The 21,347-nt window shown below is 46.9% G+C and overlaps 7 non-coding genes across 7 annotated transcripts; 2 read left to right on the forward strand and 5 right to left on the reverse strand.

The window, feature by feature from the left end:
- Nucleotides 1–110: 110 nt before the first annotated feature.
- LOC133430072 (5S ribosomal RNA) lies at nt 111–229 on the forward strand. The gene has a single exon (XR_009774835.1). It is a non-coding gene; the product is annotated as a 5S ribosomal RNA (ribosomal RNA).
- Nucleotides 230–428: 199 nt separating this feature from the next.
- Nucleotides 429–547, forward strand: LOC133429982 (5S ribosomal RNA). The gene has a single exon (XR_009774749.1). It is a non-coding gene; the product is annotated as a 5S ribosomal RNA (ribosomal RNA).
- A 6,284-nt stretch (nt 548–6,831) lies between these two features.
- Nucleotides 6,832–6,904, reverse strand: trnav-aac (transfer RNA valine (anticodon AAC)). The gene has a single exon. It is a non-coding gene; the product is annotated as a tRNA-Val (tRNA).
- A 256-nt stretch (nt 6,905–7,160) lies between these two features.
- trnas-aga (transfer RNA serine (anticodon AGA)) lies at nt 7,161–7,242 on the reverse strand. The gene has a single exon. It is a non-coding gene; the product is annotated as a tRNA-Ser (tRNA).
- A 7,952-nt stretch (nt 7,243–15,194) lies between these two features.
- On the reverse strand, nt 15,195–15,276 carry trnas-aga (transfer RNA serine (anticodon AGA)). Its single transcript has one exon. It is a non-coding gene; the product is annotated as a tRNA-Ser (tRNA).
- Nucleotides 15,277–17,336: 2,060 nt separating this feature from the next.
- Nucleotides 17,337–17,418, reverse strand: trnas-aga (transfer RNA serine (anticodon AGA)). The gene has a single exon. It is a non-coding gene; the product is annotated as a tRNA-Ser (tRNA).
- Nucleotides 17,419–20,088: 2,670 nt separating this feature from the next.
- trnas-aga (transfer RNA serine (anticodon AGA)) lies at nt 20,089–20,170 on the reverse strand. Its single transcript has one exon. It is a non-coding gene; the product is annotated as a tRNA-Ser (tRNA).
- Between the last annotated feature and the right edge of the window lie 1,177 nt (nt 20,171–21,347).

Genomic DNA, 21,347 nt, shown 5'->3' on the forward strand with positions numbered 1-21,347 from the left:
CACATGGTTAAGGCACTTTAACTCCAACAAATAAAACCAACAAATCAATGACTTATATTCTATGACTTATCTTCAACTCCATATAAGAGGTATTTCAAGCAGCAGATTCTGCTTACGGCCATACCAGCCTGGATGCGCCCGATCTCGTATGATCTCGGAAGCTAAGCAGGGTCGGGCCTTGTTAGTACTTGGATGGGAGACCGCCTGGGAATACCAGGTGCTGTAAGCATTTTCAACCAGCAGATAGCGCTCTCGCTTAATCTACCCACACATATTTCAACGTGGTAACAGCGACAGCTCACGTCCTAAAGTGTTTTGCACATGGTTAAGGCACTTTAACTCCAACAAATAAAACCAACAAATCAATGACTTATATTCTATGACTTATCTTCAACTCCATATAAGAGGTATTTCAAGCTGCAGCTTCTGATTACGGCCATACCAGCCTGGATGCGCCCGATCTCGTCTGATCTCGGAAGCTAAGCAGGGTTGGGCCTGGTTAGTACTTGGATGGGAGACCGCCTGGGAATACCAGGTGCTGTAAGCTTTTTCAACCAGCAGAGAGCGCTGTTGTGACCGCCCATATGCCCATCTGAACTCTGAATTTATAAATGATTTATTCATGATTGGGTGAACATTTTCAGAACAGTAAAGGCCGAAAGCTATAGTCAGTTTTATGAACCCTGCTGCCAACTTCTGGTCATCTCGGCCCGGCCCGAGATAGCAAGTTTATGACCCCAAGAGGGGGGGTCAAAACAGATCAAAGCAAGCAAGGAAAGTTTCTGCCAGGGAAACAGACTCCCTGGGGATTTACGACCCCCGCTGCATGGCAGATCAAAGCAGGACAGCAAAACCCAGTAAACCAGGCCTCGGTTTGCTGCCCCCTCGGGTGCTGCCCCTTTGAACAGAAGAAAACTCTGAAAACCCTGGTCAACCCCCCCAAGCCTGAAACCGGCTTGAATGTGCCTCCTAAAATGGCAGCTGCGCCATGAACTACAATCCCAGCATGCCTTGTGGGATGGGGCGGCGCCTACAAGCGGCGCGCATCCAATCACAAACGAGGCACCGATGACGTCACCGCAGCGCGCGTAGGATCAAAACCCCTGCCGCTGCTCCCTTTCTTTCTCTTCTCAACTTCATCTCATCGGCGCTGGATCTTTGGCTCCAGGCCAAAGGATCCCATCTCCTCTCTCTACCCCCGGGCTGGGGGGAGGCAGGAGGCCCGCACCGGACCGGGCCCTGCGGGGTCCGGCCGTTGAAGCCGCGGTCCCCCGGGAGGCTCCGATTTCTCACTAAACTCTGTTCCTCTTTAAGTTTCTGCAGATCCGAGCTTCCGACGCCCACGCCCTCCCGGCAACCAGATCGGGACACAGCTGCGATTGAGTGCTCAGACTGAACCCCCCCTCCCCGCTCCGAGCCCCTGTCTGCGAACCGCACAGGGGATCGGGGACGGACGGCCGGCGTCTCGCCCGGCGTGAGCTCTCCCGGGGCCCGGACGGCCGCGCGTCGGCGACCGGCGCAGAGAGGGAAGCACGGCAGGAGAGACCGGTCCCCCGCCGCGCCTAGGAATGCGTGTGAGCCTCCGTTTTGGTCCGGAACCACGGCCCGGCACGAGGCGGCCCCGCCGCTGTCTAATCCGTTTCAGGGGAAGGGACGGGACGCGATAGCCTGACTGCGAAACCCCAGCAGGACCGCGAACCCAGTCGACGAAACCCGCAGGCACCCGATTCCGGATCCCAGAGGAGACGTGAGCCCGCGTAGCAGTGATCAGTAGGATTTAAGAGTGTTCAGAACTGTGTGTGAGATTGTGTGACCTGGGTTATCAGTAACTTAAGAGTGTTACAGAGCTAAATCTGTGTTCAGTGCTGAGATTACATCATCATTGTTATCATTATCATGTTTGATTATTTGGTAGTCGTTGTTTTCTGCCGTAGGCACGTTTTAAATGCTGCGTTCGCCATCCGGTCCGATTGCACGTGGCCCAGAGGGCGCGTCCATCTTTAAAAGACCACAGGAGCCCCGTTTGAACTGTAGATGTTCTTTATCATCTTTATTATTATTACATTTGATTGTTTTTTTTATTCCATTCATTTAACGTTTATGTTTCATTTTATTGATTGTTGTTTTTCTTGTTAGTTAATGGTTTTATAATAATGTCGTGTGCCATCAGATTTATTCTGGTATTTATTTACATCCCTTTTGATACCCGTATGTAAATAAATTCTGATTGATTCTTAATGAGTGGTTGTGTTATTTCATGCAAGATTTGGTCACAGGTTGATTTGTTTAAGCAGAGCCCAGTGTTCGGATATCACGCCTTCACTGTTATTCTGTAAGATTTGCTGTTCTGCAGGATAATTCAAAAATCATACGAGACTGATTTTCTGCTGTTTTAGTTATCGAATTCCATCGGAGTAAGGCCCGGTGGTGGTGCCCCGAGAATTATAATTTTGATAATATGATTTGATAAATAGTCAACTTTATTAATAATATTCATTAATAGCCTTGATCAGCCAAGCTACCCGAGTCGCACAACACAGTACTGGATATGATTAATAACTGCAAATTAGGCAGTCGTCTTGCACATTCAAACCTTACTCGTTGTTGGCAGGATTCGAACCTGCGCGGGGAATCCCCAATGGATTTCTAGTACATCGCCTTAACCTTCGTCTGTTGTTAGGGTCGCCACCGACCCGTTCACAGGTTTTAAATCCATAAAACTACCACAAAAATGCGTTTATTGCTTCAAGGCTTTTTGACTTTGTCAGGAACCTCTATTTCAACAAAATAATATAAATACATTTTTTTTCACTAAATTATAAAATGCTCTGGTTGAAATTGTTACCTTTGTGGTGTTAGGGTCGGTTTCGACCCAGTTATAAAATAAGCTTATAAAGCAATAATTAGAGCCAAAACTGAAATCATAAGTGCACTGTCAGACAGCCAGCTCCTCTGCCAGTCATGTGAGCTTCAATGGATTCTCATTTTGGATTTTTGTTTTCCAGTTTACCTGCACATAAACAAAATCAAATAAAGTCGGGCATGTCCAGACACTCATTTCACTTGCCGAGTGCACACCAGTTTGTAGCATGCAAAGATGAGAAGAAGATTTACAGTAAGCCAAGTTCTGGACTATATTTTAGGTGAAAATGATAGAGACGACAATGAGCAGCGTAGTGATGCTGAGCAGCAGGATTCTGAGGAGGAAGACGATGTGCAGTATCATCCAGAAGACACTGACACATCTGGTGAGTCTGACGAGGAGGTCACTGGTGCTGAAGCTTCTTCTGCTGAAAAATTCAAGTCCAAAAATGGAAAGATACTTTGGAGCTCAGTACCTCATGATGTACATGGCAGGGCAGCTGCTGAAAATGTTATCAAAAAGACCCCTGGAATTACAAGGTTTGCTTTGACAAGAGTCAGAGATATCAAAACATGTTTTGAGCTATTTAGGCCATTGCCAATAAAAAGAGTCATAATTGCTATGACAAACCTTGAAGGGAAAAAAGTCCATGGCGACACGTGGGAAGACATGGATGAGGAATGCCTGGATGCTTATATTGGTGTTCTTCTTCTTGCTGGAGTGTACAGATCCTGCAATGAGTCCACTGATAGTCTCTGGGATGCATTGACAGGCAGAAATATTTTCCGGGCAACAATGTCACCTCAGACCTTTCGAATGATATCACAAGTCCTCAGATTTGACAACAGGGATACCAGAACAAGATCTGACGAGCTTGCCCCCATCAGGGATGTCTGGGAGAAATGGGTGCAGCTCCTTCCACTGATGTTCAACCCAGGACCAGAGGTGACAGTAGATGAACGTTTTCTCCCTTTCCCAGAAAATTGCCCCTTCCGGCAATACATACCCAGTAAGCCAGGGAAGTACGGCATAAAAATCTGGGCAGCCTGCGATGCCAAAAACAGCTATGCCTGGAACCTACAGATTTACACAGGCAAAGCTGTGAGTGGCATCCCTGAGAAGAACCAAGGAAAACGTGTGGTCCTTGATTTGACTACTGGCCTGCAGGGTCACAATCTCACTTGTGACAATTTTTTAAAGTTCTATTGTTGAAAAAATACTTTTTTTCCATTTCCTTGAGGTAAATGTATATGGGTCGAAATTGACCCATAACACCATAGATGTTACTATAGTTAATAATATTAAAATGAAAAAATAAATGAAACAAATTTATTTAAGAGACGTGTTCTAATACCCCTCAGTAATAGCCAGGTAACACAATAACCATTTATTTATTCATATGATTCTATAGAGGCTCATTTTACCAGTTTTTTAAATTGAAATCAAAGGCTATACTGACAAAAAAAGGCCCAGAGTTCCCACACCAAAAATATTAAAACCAATATTTTCATGGATAAGGAAGCCTAACAATATAACCAAGAGATGAGAAACAAATTGGATGATGGATAATTGCTTTTAGTGTATTTTAGAGATGATTTAAAACACGGGTCAAAACCGACCCGTTAACATCGGAGATGGTAACAGAAAGCTAACACCAGACGAAGGTTAACCACTCGGCCACAACAACCTGTCAGCTGTGTGTGTGTGTGTGTGTGTGTGTGTGTGTGTGTGTGTGTGTGTGTGTGTGTGTGTGTGTGTGTGTGTGTGTGTGTGTGTGTGTGTGTGTGTGTTTGAATCTTCAGAAATAGACAATTTAGAGTCTTTATTTTAAAATGGTTGGTTTTACTTTATTTTAAAATGGTTGGTTTTACTTTATTAGGTTTAGACATATTTTCATCCCTATTTTGATTAAATGCATTTTCATCAACAGTCAGTGCAGTATGTTCATAGATCATACATCCACTTTCTTGTTTCCAAAAAGCTCTGGATAGATTTCAGTTAATCTCTCACATCTCATGTATGAGAGAATCTCTTAAGTAGCAGAGGATGGTTTCGATCCATCGACCTCTGGGTTATGGGCCCAGCACGCTTCCGCTGCGCCACTCTGCTGTATAACCAGGATGTGACTCCGCCACACAGTGGGGGGGAGGGGGGTAGGGGACTTAAAAGCGGGTCCCCTGGTTCGGACGGTGAGCCGGGTCTCTGGGTGGCTCCAGGTGAGCCGGGTTGTTGAGGTTGTTGAGTTGTTGTTGGGGTCTGGTGGTGGAAGCTCCTGAGGTGTGGTGGTGATGCTGCTGGGGTCTGGTGGTGCAGCTAGTGGGGTCTGGTGGTGGAAGCTCCTGGGGTCTGGTGATGGAAGCTCCTGGGGTCAGGTGATGGAAGCTCCTTGGGTCTGGTGATGGAAATTCCTGGGGTCTGGTGGTGGAAGCTCCTGGGGTCTGGTGGTGATGCTGCTGGGGTCTGGTGGTGATGCTGCTGGGGTCTGGTGGTGGAGCTAGTGGTGTCTGGTGGTGGAAGCTCCTGAGTTGTGGTGGTGATGCTGCTGTCGTCTGGTGGTGGAGCTAGTGGTGTCTGGTGGTGGAAGCTCCTGGGGTCAAAGTCCAGAGTGCTAACCATTACACCATGGAACCCTGTTCAGCTTTTATTGTGTTTTTATTGTGGTCCTGAAACCAGAACATGAGTAAAAAACAATATGCGCTTGAGCATCTGACAGAGTGCTGTCCATGGTGCTAGGAGCGTCTGGGTGTTTATGGTACCAGGGCCCTGGTCCTCCAGGCCCAAGGGCTGGCTCTTTCACTCCAGTGGCCGGTCGGTGGGGGGCTTAAAAGCGGGTCCCCGGGTTCGGACGGTGAGCCGGGTCTTTGGGTGGCTCCAGGTGAGCCGGGTTTTTGAGGTTGTTGAGTTGTTGTTAGGGTTTGGTGGTGGAAGCTCCTGAGGTGTGGTGGGGATGCTGCTGGGGTCTGGTGGTGCAGCTAGAGGGGTCTGGTGGTGGAAGCTCCTGGGGTCTGGTGATGGAAGCTCCTGGGGTGTGGTGGTGGAAGCTCCTGGGTTCTGGTGGTGATGCTGCTGGGGTCTGGTGGTGGAAGCTCCTGAGGTCTGGTGGTGGAAGCTCCTGGGGTCTGGTGGTGGAAGCTCCTGGGGTCTGGTGGTGGAAGCTCCTGGGGTCTGGTGGTGGAAGCTCCTGGGGTCTGGTGCTGATGCTGCTGGGGTCTGGTGGTGGAGCTAGTGGGGTCTGGTGTTGGAAGCTCCTGGGGTCTGGTGGTGGAGCTAGTAGGGTCTGGTGGTGGATGGGGTCTGGTGGTGATGCTGCTGGGGTCTGGTGGTGGAGCTAGTGGGGTCTTGTGGTGGATGGGGTCTGGTGGTAATGCTGCTGGGGTCTGGTGGTGGAGCTAGTAGGGTCTGGTGGTGGATGGGGTCTGGTGGTAATGCTGCTGGGGTCTGGTGGTGGAGCTAGTGGGGTCTGGTGGTGATGCTGCTGGGGTCTGGTGGAAGCTCCTGGGGTCTGGTGGTGGAAGCTCCTGAGGTCTGGTGGTGGAAGCTCCTGGGGTCTGGTGGTGGAAGCTCCTGGGGTCTGGTGGTGATGCTGCTGGGGTATGGTGGTGGAGCTAGTGGGGTCTGGTGTTGGAAGCTCCTGGGGTCTGGTGGTGGAGCTAGTGGGGTCTGGTGTTAATGCTGCTGGGGTTTGGTGGTGGAGCTAGTGACTTACATGTTTTGCAAAAGGCGGGCATGACAAAAAGATCCTGTAAAAAATCTCTGTAATATGTTTCTTTTTTTCCTGTAAAGTTGGACATTTTAAAGATTAGGTAAATGGGGAATGACTGGCTTTTAATCAGTTGTGGAACTGCAACGAAATTCATTTCTGCATAAGACCCAATGCGAGAAAGAGATGGTCGACCTTCCTGTGCCGAGCACCAACAAGAGGATTAGAGGGGTTTTCCAAGTCCAAATAATATTATTGCAGTAATACATGTTTCCGCCCAGTTTCGAACAGGGGACCTTTCGCGTGTTAGGCGAACGTGATAACCACTACACTACGGAAACTTGCATGCTTTGAAAATGGCGGGCGTAACGAAAAAAAAATCCTATCTTCAAATCATTCATGTTAGAAATAAATGTGTGATTTCATATAAGTTGTCCTGGTGCGGTAAAATTAAAAATCATCCATCGGTATTATCATGCTGGGTAGAAAATACAAAATGTACCACAAGGGATGCCAACTGATTACTTTTGAAAGACAGTACTGGATATGATTAATAACAGCAAATTAGGCTGTCGTCTTGCACATTCAAACATTACTCGTTGTTGGCAGGATTCGAACCTGCGCGGGGAATCCCCAATGGATTTCTAGTCCATCGCCTTAACCACTCGGCCACAACAACCTGTCAGCTGTGTGTGTGTGTGTATGTGTGTGTGTGTGTGTGTGTGAATCTTCAGAAATAGACAATTTAGAGTCTTTATTTTAAAATGGTTGGTTTTACTTTATTAGGTTGAGACATATTTTCATCCTCATTTTGATTAAATGCATTTTCATCAACAGTCAGTGCAGTATGTTCATGGATCATACATCCACTTTCTTGTTTCCAAAAAGCTCTGGATAGATTTCAGTTAATCTCTCACATCTCATGTATGAGAGGATCTCTTAAGTAGCAGAGGATGGTTTCGATCCATCGACCTCTGGGTTATGGGCCCAGCACGCTTCCGCTGCGCCACACTGCTGTATAACCAGGATGTGACTCCGCCACACAGTGGGGGGGAGGGGGGTAGGGGACTTAAAAGCGGGTCCCCTGGTTCGGACGGTGAGCCGGGTCTCTGGGTGGCTCCAGGTGAGCCGGGTTGTTGAGGTTGTTGAGTTGTTGTTGGGGTCTGGTGGTGGAAGCTCCTGAGGTGTGGTGGTGATGCTGCTGGGGTCTGGTGGTGCAGCTAGTGGGGTCTGGTGGTGGAAGCTCCTGGGGTCTGGTGATGGAAGCTCCTGGGGTCAGGTGATGGAAGCTCCTTGGGTCTGGTGATGGAAATTCCTGGGGTCTGGTGGTGGAAGCTCCTGAGGTGTGGTGGTGATGCTGCTGTCGTCTGGTGGTGGAGCTAGTGGTGTCTGGTGGTGGAAGCTCCTGGGGTCAAAGTCCAGAGTGCTAACCATTACACCATGGAACCCTGTTCAGCTTTTATTGTGTTTTTATTGTGGTCCTGAAACCAGAACATGAGTAAAAAACAATATGCGCTTGAGCATCTGACAGAGTGCTGTCCATGGTGCTAGGAGCGTCTGGGTGTTTATGGTACCAGGGCCCTGGTCCTCCAGGCCCAAGGGCTGGCTCTTTCACTCCAGTGGCCGGTCGGTGGGGGGCTTAAAAGCGGGTCCCCGGGTTCGGACGGTGAGCCGGGTCTTTGGGTGGCTCCAGGTGAGCCGGGTTTTTGAGGTTGTTGAGTTGTTGTTAGGGTTTGGTGGTGGAAGCTCCTGAGGTGTGGTGGGGATGCTGCTGGGGTCTGGTGGTGCAGCTAGAGGGGTCTGGTGGTGGAAGCTCCTGGGGTCTGGTGATGGAAGCTCCTGGGGTGTGGTGGTGGAAGCTCCTGGGTTCTGGTGGTGATGCTGCTGGGGTCTGGTGCTGATGCTGCTGGGGTCTGGTGGTGGAAGCTCCTGGGGTCTGGTGGTGGAAGCTCCTGAGGTCTGGTGGTGGAAGCTCCTGGGGTCTGGTGGTGGAAGCTCCTGGGGTCTGGTGGTGATGCTGCTGGGGTCTGGTGCTGATGCTGCTGGGGTCTGGTGGTGGAAGCTCCTGGGGTCTGGTGGTGGAAGCTCCTGAGGTCTGGTGGTGGAAGCTCCTGGGGTCTGGTGGTGGAAGCTCCTGGGGTCTGGTGGTGGAAGCTCCTGGGGTCTGGTGCTGATGCTGCTGGGGTCTGGTGGTGGAGCTAGTGGGGTCTGGTGTTGGAAGCTCCTGGGGTCTGGTGGTGGAGCTAGTAGGGTCTGGTGGTGGATGGGGTCTGGTGGTGATGCTGCTGGGGTCTGGTGGTGGAGCTAGTGGGGTCTTGTGGTGGATGGGGTCTGGTGGTAATGCTGCTGGGGTCTGGTGGTGGAGCTAGTAGGGTCTGGTGGTGGATGGGGTCTGGTGGTAATGCTGCTGGGGTCTGGTGGTGGAGCTAGTGGGGTCTGGTGGTGATGCTGCTGGGGTCTGGTGGAAGCTCCTGGGGTCTGGTGGTGGAAGCTCCTGAGGTCTGGTGGTGGAAGCTCCTGGGGTCTGGTGGTGGAAGCTCCTGGGGTCTGGTGGTGATGCTGCTGGGGTATGGTGGTGGAGCTAGTGGGGTCTGGTGTTGGAAGCTCCTGGGGTCTGGTGGTGGAGCTAGTGGGGTCTGGTGTTAATGCTGCTGGGGTTTGGTGGTGGAGCTAGTGACTTACATGTTTTGAAAAAGGCGGGCATGACGAAAAGATCCTGTAAAAAATCTCTGTAATATGTTTCTTTTTTTCCTGTAAAGTTGGACATTTGAAAGATTAGGTAAATGGGGAATGACTGGCTTTTAATCAGTTGCCATCAAGATGGCCACATCTGAGTGAGCGTCTGTTGCAGACTCCAGATTGCTGCATTAATTTGGGCTGCTTAAACCTCTTTAAAACCCTCACCAAAGTGCACAGATATAAGGTTATCGACTAGATTTGTTTACTGTCGTTTTAGCCATTGTTAAGCCCTACTGTGGAGTTACCTGGTCTCCTGTAGTGAGGGAATTGTTTGTACAGCGGCATGGCGGAGAAGGTCGACCTCTATTCAATCTGGCAAGCCATTCAACAAGTCAAAGTTGATATGACGGCTCATTTTGACAGTAAAATTGAGACCATCCAAACTGGTCTGATCAACATTCAGGGATCATTATCAACAATGTGTGAACAAATATCGGAGGTCCAACAGCGTGTGAGCGCTAATGAAGACAACCTCAGTGATTTGACAAAACGAGTGCAAGTGCTGGAAAAAGAGAACATCTACCTGAGGGATAAAGCCGAGGAAGCCGAGAACAGAAGCCGGTCGTCCAACCTGCGGTTCATCGGTATTCCAGAGCATAAAGAAGGGGGAGACGTGATCGCCTTCATGAGCCAGCTGATTCTTCAACTTCTGGGAAAAGACAACTTTTCAGCGGCACCGGTCATTGAAAGAGCCCATCGCACTCCCACCTTCAGCTCCAACACCAGCTCCGCTCCTCCCCGACCCATCCTGGTCAAGTTTCTGCAGTTCCAGGACAAAGTGAAGATTTTACGGCTGGCCAGGATGAAAGGTGAGCTCATCCATATGGGTGCGCGTATCCATGTGTATCCTGATTTCAGCGCTGGGTTAGTGAAGAAACGGCGGCAGTTTGACGCTGTCAAAAAGTCTCTCCGTGCCGCGGACATGAAGTACTCTCTGATGTATCCTGCCAAGTTGAGAGTGATGGTGGAGGGAAAGCCAAAATTCTTCAGTTCTCCTAAAGAGGCTGAGTCCTTCTTCCATCATCTTTCCTCCCCGTCCTCGTCATCCTCCTCCCCTGGATGAAGTTGTGAGTAGCGTTGCCATGTCCTGAAGTTGCCAGCTTCGCAACTTATTCCGCTTGAGGGATGACTTCTTTTTTTATTTTTTCTCTCTACTTTTAGTTCTTTCCTTCTCTCTTTTTCTTTCTCTCTCTCGCTCTCTCTCCCCGCTCTCTCCCAGACTATTATTGACTTTTGAGACTGTCATTTGGGGTAACCCGGAGTCAGATATGGCTCGACCATAGACATATATGGGCTCGACTATGTGTTTGCCGTAAACAGACACTGAAAACTCCGTAAAGAAAGAAGCCCTCAAAGCACGCAAAGTTAAAACTGTTGCAAAGACTGTGAAACTAAGGGTGCTTGAACGTTACTGGACAGGGGCGGAGCCACCATTGTAAAGTTATGAGGGAGTAATATAATAACATAATAGAACATTAAATGCAATAGGCTACAATTTGAGTTGGGGGGGGGGGTTAATTGTGCCAAGTGATTATTTGAATAAATTGAAAAAAAGAAAAAAAGGGAAGGCGCTTTTGTTTTGTATTGTTGGAAATGTGTTATGTCTGACTTTGTTATTGAGCTTATAGCCTAGTTTAAAACTGCATGATCTTAACAAGCTCAGTTAGCTGGTTTTTGTGTGTGAGCATGCTCATAGAGGTATGCTGATGCATGTGTGCATTCAGATGCAGCATAAATGTTTTTGTTCTGTTTAAAAAAAAAGGGAGAGAAAAGAAAAAAAAAAGGGTCCTTTTTTTAATTTATTTTATAGTATAAAAGTGCCCTCTTATTTGCAATTTTTTCTTTCACCTATTAGTTAGGCAGCAATCTGAGTCTGCGGTAGATAGCTCAGCTATCCTGCCTCTCGTCTTTATGTGGTTGTGTGTGAGTCTTTATGTGTCTATGTGTGTATCTGTGTGTTTTGTTTGTCTGTCTGTCTGTCCAATGTGTTGCTCTTGCTCCTCACCCAATATCACTGACTACTTCCCTGTTGATCTACTTCTGGAATTTGTTGTCCATGTCTGGCGTTGATTGTGACCACTCAGCTTCATCTGATGATGAGGTAGATGGGGAAACGTCCACAAGTGTTGATTGTGATAGTTTGGAACTGGAAACTTTCATTTACACGGATTATAAACAGCAAAGTATGGTGAATGAAATTGATCCTGATAATAACTTTTTTGCGAATATAAGTAATGATTGTAAGTACTATACGGATATGAAATTTAATAGAATGATTAATACTGAAAACAAAATTTCATTTATCCATTTTAACAGCAGAAGTCTGTATACAAATTATAGTTCCATTAAAGAATACTTAGAGCATTTTGATTCACCATTTAATGTAATTGCCATGTCTGAGACCTGGTTAAATACTGAAAAAGGTACAGAATTCAATATGTGTGGTTACGAAATGTTTTACACAAACAGACAACACAAAAAAGGAGGGGGTGTCGCACTCTATATTAACAAAAACTTTGACTGTAAAATCATAGAAAACATGTCACTGGCTGTGGATGAGGTATTTGAATGTGTAACAGTTGAAATTCAATTGAAAAGAAGAAAGAATATTATTATAAGCTGTATCTATAGGGCCCCGGGTTCAAATATTGATCTATTCAAAGAGTGGATGGAGAAAATGTTTTCTGTAATTAACCAAAAGGATTTGTTCATATGTGGGGATTTTAATATTGACCTTTTAAATGCTAAGAAGCATAAACCAACAGAGGAATTTGTTGATGTAATGTTTAGCATGTGTTTGTTCCCAAAAATCACCAGACCAAGCAGAATAACGTCACACAGTGCTACCTTAATAGATAACATCTTCACTAACATTTTGGATAACAATACTGTGAGTGGACTATTACTTAACGATACTAGTGATCACCTTCCAGTTTTTGTAGTGTATGATATCAAGTATAGATGGGTAAAGAACCTAGACAGATGCAAATATATAAGAGTTAAAACAGAAGAATCAATCAATGCATTGAAAACTGACCTAATTACTCAAAACTGGGAATTAATATATCAAGAAAATGACTGTGATAAAGCGTATGACTTATTTCTTGAAACTTTAAAAAAATTGTATGACAGAAATTGTCCGATTAAAAAATATGTCAAGAAACAAAAGTATGTAAATCCATGGTTAACAAAAGGACTAATAAATGCTTGCAAAAAGAAAAATCTTCTATATAGAAAATTCATCAAAGTTAGAACTAAAGATGCTGAAGCCAAATATAAAATATATAAAAATAAATTAATTAATATCATTAGGAATTGTAAAAAGGATTACTATACTACATTACTTGAAAATAATAAAAGCAATATCAAGGGTTTATGGAAGGTGCTCAATACAATTATTAGAAACGGATCAAAGGAGGAGAACTATCCAGATTATTTTGTAGATAAAGACAAGACTATTAGGAACATGGACGATGTGGTGGATGGTTTTAATAAATTCTTTGTTGGGATTGGACCGGAGTTGGCACAAAAGATTATCGAAAGGGTTCCAATGGAAAATGAAAAACTAGACTACCTAATAGATCGAAATCCAGGTTCAATGTTCCTTAATCCTGTTGATGAAAATGAAATTATGGAAATCATTAGGAGCTGTAGCAATAAAACATCAACAGATCTTCATGGGATTGACATGGCAATAGTGAAAAAGGTCATAGATGGAATTTTAAAACCTTTCACGCACATCTGTAATCTGTCCTTCCAGTCAGGAAAATTCCCAAATTCAATGAAAACTGCGAAAGTAATACCATTGTTTAAATCTGGGGACAGCCATCTATTTACAAACTACAGACCAGTCTCCCTATTGCCGCAATTCTCCAAGTTACTGGAGAAGCTATTTGCTGCCAGATTAAATAGCTTTGTAGAGAAGCATAATTTGTTATCGGATAGTCAGTATGGGTTCAGAAAAAACAGATCTACTTCACATGCACTTATTGATTTAATAGAAGAAATAACCACACATTTAGACAAAGGGAGGTTCACCATTGGAGTTTTTATTGATTTGAAAAAAGCTTTTGACACCATAGATCATGATATTTTGTTAAAAAAGATGGAGAGATATGGCACTAGGGGGACTGTTTTGAACTGGCTGAGAAGCTATCTAGGTAACAGGAAACAGTCTGTCCAAATCGGCAATCATATTTCCTCAGAAAGAAATATCACTTGTGGTGTGCCTCAAGGGTCAATATTGGGGCCTTTACTCTTTATTTTGTACATAAATGACATCTGTAAAGTTTCAAAAGTTATGAAATTTGTACTTTTCGCCGATGATACCAACATGATTTGTTCTGGTGAGGGCTTGCAGCAGCTTTTACAAGAAATCACGCAGGAAATGAATAAATTGAAAGACTGGTTTGATTATAACAAATTGTCACTTAATCTAGAAAAAACAAAACTAATTTTATTTGGCAGACGTAAAGTTGACATTCCAGTGCAAATAATAATAGATAATATAAGTATCGAAAGAGTGAATCATATCACATTTCTTGGCGTGATAATTGATAAAAAAATCTGCTGGAAAACTCACATTGGCTATGTATGTTCCAAGATTGCAAAGAGTGTGGGTGTTATGAGGCGATCTAGGTTCATACTTAACCAACAGTCTCTACTTATTTTATATTATTCTTTTGTTTTGCCATATTTGAGTTACTGTGTGGAAGTCTGGGGTAATGCATATAAAACCAACCTGTTGCCTCTATATATATTACAAAAAAGAGCCATACGAACAGTTTTCAATGTCAGGTTCAATGATCACACTAATTTACTTTTTCTTAAGGCCTCTGCGTTAAAATTTTTTGATTTGGTCAAATTGAAAACTGCATTAATCATGTACAAAGCTAAAAACTATCTTCTGCCAAGTTTAATTCAAAAATTATTTTATGACAGGGAAGGTAGTAAAAGGTATGACTTAAGAGGAAAACTGAAATTACAACAACAAAGTGTAAGATCAACTCTTAAGAGTATGTGTGTTTCTGTTGGAGGGGTTATTCTGTGGAACAGCCTTGAAGATGAAATTAAACTTAGTCAAAGTGTCAGTCAATTTAAAAGCAAGTACAGAAAAGCAGTCTTTGAATTGTATAAAAGGGAAGAAGAGAGAAACTGATGTAAAGAAATGAAATGATTGAGGGGAAGAGGGTTTAAGGGAGTAACTTTGTGTTATGGTTGTCTTTGTTATATGTGTGTTGGCGGGGGATGGAAATGAATAAGCTTTGCTTCTGCCATCCCCTTTTCAAACAGTGTTTGTTTTTGTTTTGTTATAGTGTCTGTTGTTGGTATTGTTGTTTGTTCTGTTCAATGGTGTCCTGTAACTTTCTGTTCTTGTTTTGTAGTACAAGAGTTGTGGTTTTGTTGGTTTGAAATAAATAAAATGATATTGTGGAACTGCAACGAAATTCATTTCTGCATAAGACCCAATGCGAGAAAGAGATGGTCGACCTTCCTGTGCCGAGCACCAAGAAGAGGATTAGAGGGGTTTTACAAGTCCAAATAATATTATTGCAGTAATACATGTTTGCCCCCAGTTTCGAACAGGGGACCTTTCGCGTGTTAGGCAAACTTGATAACCACTACACTACAGAAACTTGCATGCTTTGAAAATGGCGGGCGTAACGAAAAAAAAATCCTATCTTCAAATCATTCATGTTAGAAATAAATGTGTGATTTCATATAAGTTGTCCTGGTGCGGTAAAATTAAAAATCATCCATCGGTATTACCATGCTGGGAAGAAAATACAAAATGTACCACAAGGGAAGCCAACTGATTACTTTTGAAAGACAGTACTGGATATGCTTAATAACTGCAAATTAGGCTGTCGTCTTGCACATTCAAACATTACTCGTTGTTGGCGGGATTCGAACCTGCGCGGGGAATCCCCAATGGATTTCTAGTCCATCGCCTTAACCACTCGGCCACAACAACCTGTCAGCTGTGTGTATGTGTGTGTGTGTGTGTGTGTGTGTGTGTGTGTGAATCTTCAGAAATAGACAATTTAGAGTCTTTATTTTAAAATGGTTGGTTTTACTTTATTTTAAAATGGTTGGTTTTACTTTATTAGGTTGAGACATATTTTCATCCTCATTTTGATTAAATGCATTTTCATCAACAGTCAGTGCAGTATGTTCATAGATCATACATCCACTTTCTTGTTTCCAAAAAGCTCTGGATAGATTTCAGTTAATCTCTCACATCTCATGTATGAGAGGATCTCTTAAGTAGCAGAGGATGGTTTCGATCCATCGACCTCTGGGTTATGGGCCCAGCACGCTTCCGCTGCGCCACTCTGCTGTATAACCAGGATGTGACTCCGCCACACAGTGGGGGGGAGGGGGGTAGGGGACTTAAAAGCGGGTCCCCTGGTTCGGACGGTGAGCCGGGTCTCTGGGTGGCTCCAGGTGAGCCGGGTTGTTGAGGTTGTTGAGTTGTTGTTGGGGTCTGGTGGTGGAAGCTCCTGAGGTGTGGTGGTGATGCTGCTGGGGTCTGGTGGTGCAGCTAGTGGGGTCTGGTGGTGGAAGCTCCTGGGGTCAGGTGATGGAAGCTCCTGGGGTCAGGTGATGGAAGCTCCTTGGGTCTGGTGATGGAAATTCCTGGGGTCTGGTGGTGGAAGCTCCTGGGGTCTGGTGGTGATGCTGCTGGGGTCTGGTGGTGATGCTGCTGGGGTCTGGTGGTGCAGCTAGAGGGGTCTGGTGGTGGAAGCTCCTGGGGTCTGGTGATGGAAGCTCCTGGGGTGTGGTGGTGGAAGCTCCTGGGTTCTGGTGGTGATGCTGCTGGGGTCTGGTGCTGATGCTGCTGGGGTCTGGTGGTGGAAGCTCCTGGGGTCTGGTGGTGGAAGCTCCTGAGGTCTGGTGGTGGAAGCTCCTGGGGTCTGGTGGTGGAAGCTCCTGGGGTCTGGTGGTGGAAGCTCCTGGGGTCTGGTGGTGGAAGCTCCTGGGGTCTGGTGCTGATGCTGCTGGGGTCCGGTGGTGGAGCTAGTGGGGTCTGGTGTTGGAAGCTCCTGGGGTCTGGTGGTGGAGCTAGTAGGGTCTGGTGGTGGATGGGGTCTGGTGGTAATGCTGCTGGGGTCTGGTGGTGGAGCTAGTAGGGTCTGGTGGTGGATGGGGTCTGGTGGTAATGCTGCTGGGGTCTGGTGGTGGAGCTAGTGGGGTCTGGTGGTGATGCTGCTGGGGTCTGGTGGAAGCTCCTGGGGTCTGGTGGTGGAAGCTCCTGAGGTCTGGTGGTGGAAGCTCCTGGGGTCTGGTGGTGGAAGCTCCTGGGGTCTGGTGGTGATGCTGCTGGGGTATGGTGGTGGAGCTAGTGGGGTCTGGTGTTGGAAGCTCCTGGGGTCTGGTGGTGGAGCTAGTGGGGTCTGGTGTTAATGCTGCTGGGGTTTGGTGGTGGAGCTAGTGACTTACATGTTTTGAAAAAGGCGGGCATGACGAAAAGATCCTGTAAAAAATCTCTGTAATATGTTTCTTTTTTTCCTGTAAAGTTGGACATTTGAAAGATTAGGTAAATGGGGAATGACTGGCTTTTAATCAGTTGTGGAACTGCAACGAAATTCATTTCTGCATAAGACCCAATGCGAGAAAGAGATGGTCGACCTTCCTGTGCCGAGCACCAAGAAGAGGATTAGAGGGGTTTTACAAGTCCAAATAATATTATTGCAGTAATACATGTTTGCCCCCAGTTTCGAACAGGGGACCTTTCGCGTGTTAGGCAAACTTCATAACCACTACACTACAGAAACTTGCATGCTTCGAAAATGGCGGGCGTAACGAAAAAAAAATCCTATCTTCAAATCATTCATGTTAGAAATAAATGTGTGATTTCATATAAGTTGTCCTGGTGCGGTAAAATTAAAAATCATCCATCGGTATTACCATGCTGGGTAGAAAATACAAAATGTACCACAAGGGAAGCCAACTGATTACTTTTGAAAGACAGTACTGGATATGATTAATAACTGCAAATTAGGCTGTCGTCTTGCACATTCAAACATTACTCGTTGTTGGCGGGATTCGAACCTGCGCGGGGAATCCCCAATGGATTTCTAGTCCATCGCCTTAACCACTCGGCCACAACAACCTGTCAGCTATGTGTATGTGTGTGTGTGTGTGTGTGTGTGTGTGTGTGTGTGTGTGTGTGTGTGTGTGTGTGTGTGAATCTTCAGAAATAGACAATTTAGAGTCTTTATTTTAAAATGGTTGGTTTTACTTTATTTTAAAATGGTTGGTTTTACTTTATTAGGTTGAGACATATTTTCATCCTCATTTTGATTAAATGCATTTTCATCAACAGTCAGTGCAGTATGTTCATAGATCATACATCCACTTTCTTGTTTCCAAAAAGCTCTGGATAGATTTCAGTTAATCTCTCACATCTCATGTATGAGAGGATCTCTTAAGTAGCAGAGGATGGTTTCGATCCATCGACCTCTGGGTTATGGGCCCAGCACGCTTCCGCTGCGCCACTCTGCTGTATAACCAGGATGTGACTCCGCCACACAGTGGGGGGGAGGGGGGTAGGGGACTCTAAAGCGGGTCCCCTGGTTCGGACGGTGAGCCGGGTCTCTGGGTGGCTCCAGGTGAGCCGGGTTGTTGAGGTTGTTGAGTTGTTGTTGGGGTCTGGTGGTGGAAGCTCCTGAGGTGTGGTGGTGATGCTGCTGTGGTCTGGTGGTGCAGCTAGTGGGGTCTGGTGGTGGAAGCTCCTGGGGTCTGGTGATGGAAGCTCCTGGGGTCAGGTGATGGAAGCTCCTTGGGTCTGGTGATGGAAATTCCTGGGGTCTGGTGGTGGAAGCTCCTGAGGTGTGGTGGTGATGCTGCTGTCGTCTGGTGGTCGAGCTAGTGGTGTCTGGTGGTGGAAGCTCCTGGGGTCAAAGTCCAGAGTGCTAACCATTACACCATGGAACCCTGTTCAGCTTTTATTGTGTTTTTATTGTGGTCCTGAAACCAGAACATGAGTAAAAAACAATATGCGCTTGAGCATCTGACAGAGTGCTGTCCATGGTGCTAGGAGCGTCTGGGTGTTTATGGTACCAGGGCCCTGGTCCTCCAGGCCCAAGGGCTGGCTCTTTCACTCCAGTGGCCGGTCGGTGGGGGGCTTAAAAGCGGGTCCCCGGGTTCGGACGGTGAGCCGGGTCTTTGGGTGGCTCCAGGTGAGCCGGGTTTTTGAGGTTGTTGAGTTGTTGTTAGGGTTTGGTGGTGGAAGCTCCTGAGGTGTGGTGGGGATGCTGCTGGGGTCTGGTGGTGCAGCTAGAGGGGTCTGGTGGTGGAAGCTCCTGGGGTCTGGTGATGGAAGCTCCTGGGGTGTGGTGGTGGAAGCTCCTGGGTTCTGGTGGTGATGCTGCTGGGGTCTGGTGCTGATGCTGCTGGGGTCTGGTGGTGGAAGCTCCTGGGGTCTGGTGGTGGAAGCTCCTGAGGTCTGGTGGTGGAAGCTCCTGGGGTCTGGTGGTGGAAGCTCCTGGGGTCTGGTGGTGGAAGCTCCTGGGGTCTGGTGGTGGAAGCTCCTGGGGTCTGGTGCTGATGCTGCTGGGGTCTGGTGGTGGAGCTAGTGGGGTCTGGTGTTGGAAGCTCCTGGGGTCTGGTGGTGGAGCTAGTAGGGTCTGGTGGTGGATGGGGTCTGGTGGTGATGCTGCTGGGGTCTGGTGGTGGAGCTAGTGGGGTCTTGTGGTGGATGGGGTCTGGTGGTAATGCTGCTGGGGTCTGGTGGTGGAGCTAGTAGGGTCTGGTGGTGGATGGGGTCTGGTGGTAATGCTGCTGGGGTCTGGTGGTGGAGCTAGTGGGGTCTGGTGGTGATGCTGCTGGGGTCTGGTGGAAGCTCCTGGGGTCTGGTGGTGGAAGCTCCTGAGGTCTGGTGGTGGAAGCTCCTGGGGTCTGGTGGTGGAAGCTCCTGGGGTCTGGTGGTGGAAGCTCCTGGGGTTTGGTGGTGATGCTGCTGGGGTCTGGTGGAAGCTCCTGGGGTCTGGTGGTGGAAGCTCCTGAGGTCTGGTGGTGGAAGCTCCTGGGGTCTGGTGGTGGAAGCTCCTGGGGTCTGGTGGTGATGCTGCTGGGGTATGGTGGTGGAGCTAGTGGGGTCTGGTGTTGGAAGCTCCTGGGGTCTGGTGGTGGAGCTAGTGGGGTCTGGTGTTAATGCTGCTGGGGTTTGGTGGTGGAGCTAGTGACTTACATGTTTTGAAAAAGGCGGGCATGACGAAAAGATCCTGTAAAAAATCTCTGTAATATGTTTCTTTTTTTCCTGTAAAGTTGGACATTTGAAAGATTAGGTAAATGGGGAATGACTGGCTTTTAATCAGTTGTGGAACTGCAACGAAATTCATTTCTGCATAAGACCCAATGCGAGAAAGAGATGGTCGACCTTCCTGTGCCGAGCACCAAGAAGAGGATTAGAGGGGTTTTACAAGTCCAAATAATATTATTGCAGTAATACATGTTTGCCCCCAGTTTCGAACAGGGGACCTTTCGCGTGTTAGGCAAACTTCATAACCACTACACTACAGAAACTTGCATGCTTTGAAAATGGCGGGCGTAACGAAAAAAAAATCCTATCTTCAAATCATTCATGTTAGATATAAATGTGTGATTTCATATAAGTTGTCCTGGTGCGGTAAAATTAAAAATCATCCATCGGTATTACCATGCTGGGTAGAAAATACAAAATTTACCACAAGGGAAGCCAACTGATTACTTTTGAAAGACAGTACTGGATATGATTAATAACTGCAAATTAGGCAGTAGTCTTGCACATTCAAACATTACTCGTTGTTGGCAGGATTCGAACCTGCGCGGGGAATCCCCAATGGATTTCTAGTCCATCGCCTTAACCACTCGGCCACAACAACCTGTCAGCTGTGTGTATGTGTGTGTGTGTGTGTGTGTGTGTGTGTGTGTGTGTGAATCTTCAGAAATAGACAATTTAGAGTCTTTATTTTAAAATGGTTGGTTTTACTTTATTTTAAAATGGTTGGTTTTACTTTATTAGGTTGAGACATATTTTCATCCTCATTTTGATTAAATGCATTTTCATCAACAGTCAGTGCAGTATGTTCATAGATCATACATCCACTTTCTTGTTTCCAAAAAGCTCTGGATAGATTTCAGTTAATCTCTCACATCTCATGTATGAGAGGATCTCTGAAGTAGCAGAGGATGGTTTCGATCCATCGACCTCTGGGTTATGGGCCCAGCACGCTTCCGCTGCGCCACTCTGCTGTATAACCAGGATGTGACTCCGCCACACAGTGGGGGGGAGGGGGGTAGGGGACTTAAAAGCGGGTCCCCTGGTTCGGACGGTGAGCCGGGTCTCTGGGTGGCTCCAGGTGAGCCGGGTTGTTGAGGTTGTTGAGTTGTTGTTGGGGTCTGGTGGTGGAAGCTCCTGAGGTGTGGTGGTGATGCTGCTGGGGTCTGGTGGTGCAGCTAGTGGGGTCTGGTGGTGGAAGCTCCTGGGGTCTGGTGATGGAAGCTCCTGGGGTCAGGTGATGGAAGCTCCTTGGGTCTGGTGATGGAAATTCCTGGGGTCTGGTGGTGGAAGCTCCTGGGGTCTGGTGGTGAGGCTGCTGGGGTCTGGTGGTGATGCTGCTGGGGTCTGGTGGTGGAGCTAGTGGTGTCTGGTGGTGGAAGCTCCTGAGGTGTGGTGGTGATGCTGCTGTCGTCTGGTGGTGGAGCTAGTGGTGTCTGGTGGTGGAAGCTCCTGGGGTCAAAGTCCAGAGTGCTAACCATTACACCATGGAACCCTGTTCAGCTTTTATTGTGTTTTTATTGTGGTCCTGAAACCAGAACATGAGTAAAAAACAATATGCGCTTGAGCATCTGACAGAGTGCTGTCCATGGTGCTAGGAGCGTCTGGGTGTTTATGGTACCAGGGCCCTGGTCCTCCAGGCCCAAGGGCTGGCTCTTTCACTCCAGTGGCCGGTCGGTGGGGGGCTTAAAAGCGGGTCCCCGGGTTCGGACGGTGAGCCGGGTCTTTGGGTGGCTCCAGGTGAGCCGGGTTTTTGAGGTTGTTGAGTTGTTGTTAGGGTT

The sequence above is a fragment of the Cololabis saira genome, unplaced genomic scaffold, assembly GCF_033807715.1.
Source record: "Cololabis saira isolate AMF1-May2022 unplaced genomic scaffold, fColSai1.1 scf035, whole genome shotgun sequence".
NCBI lineage: Eukaryota > Metazoa > Chordata > Actinopteri > Beloniformes > Belonidae > Cololabis > Cololabis saira.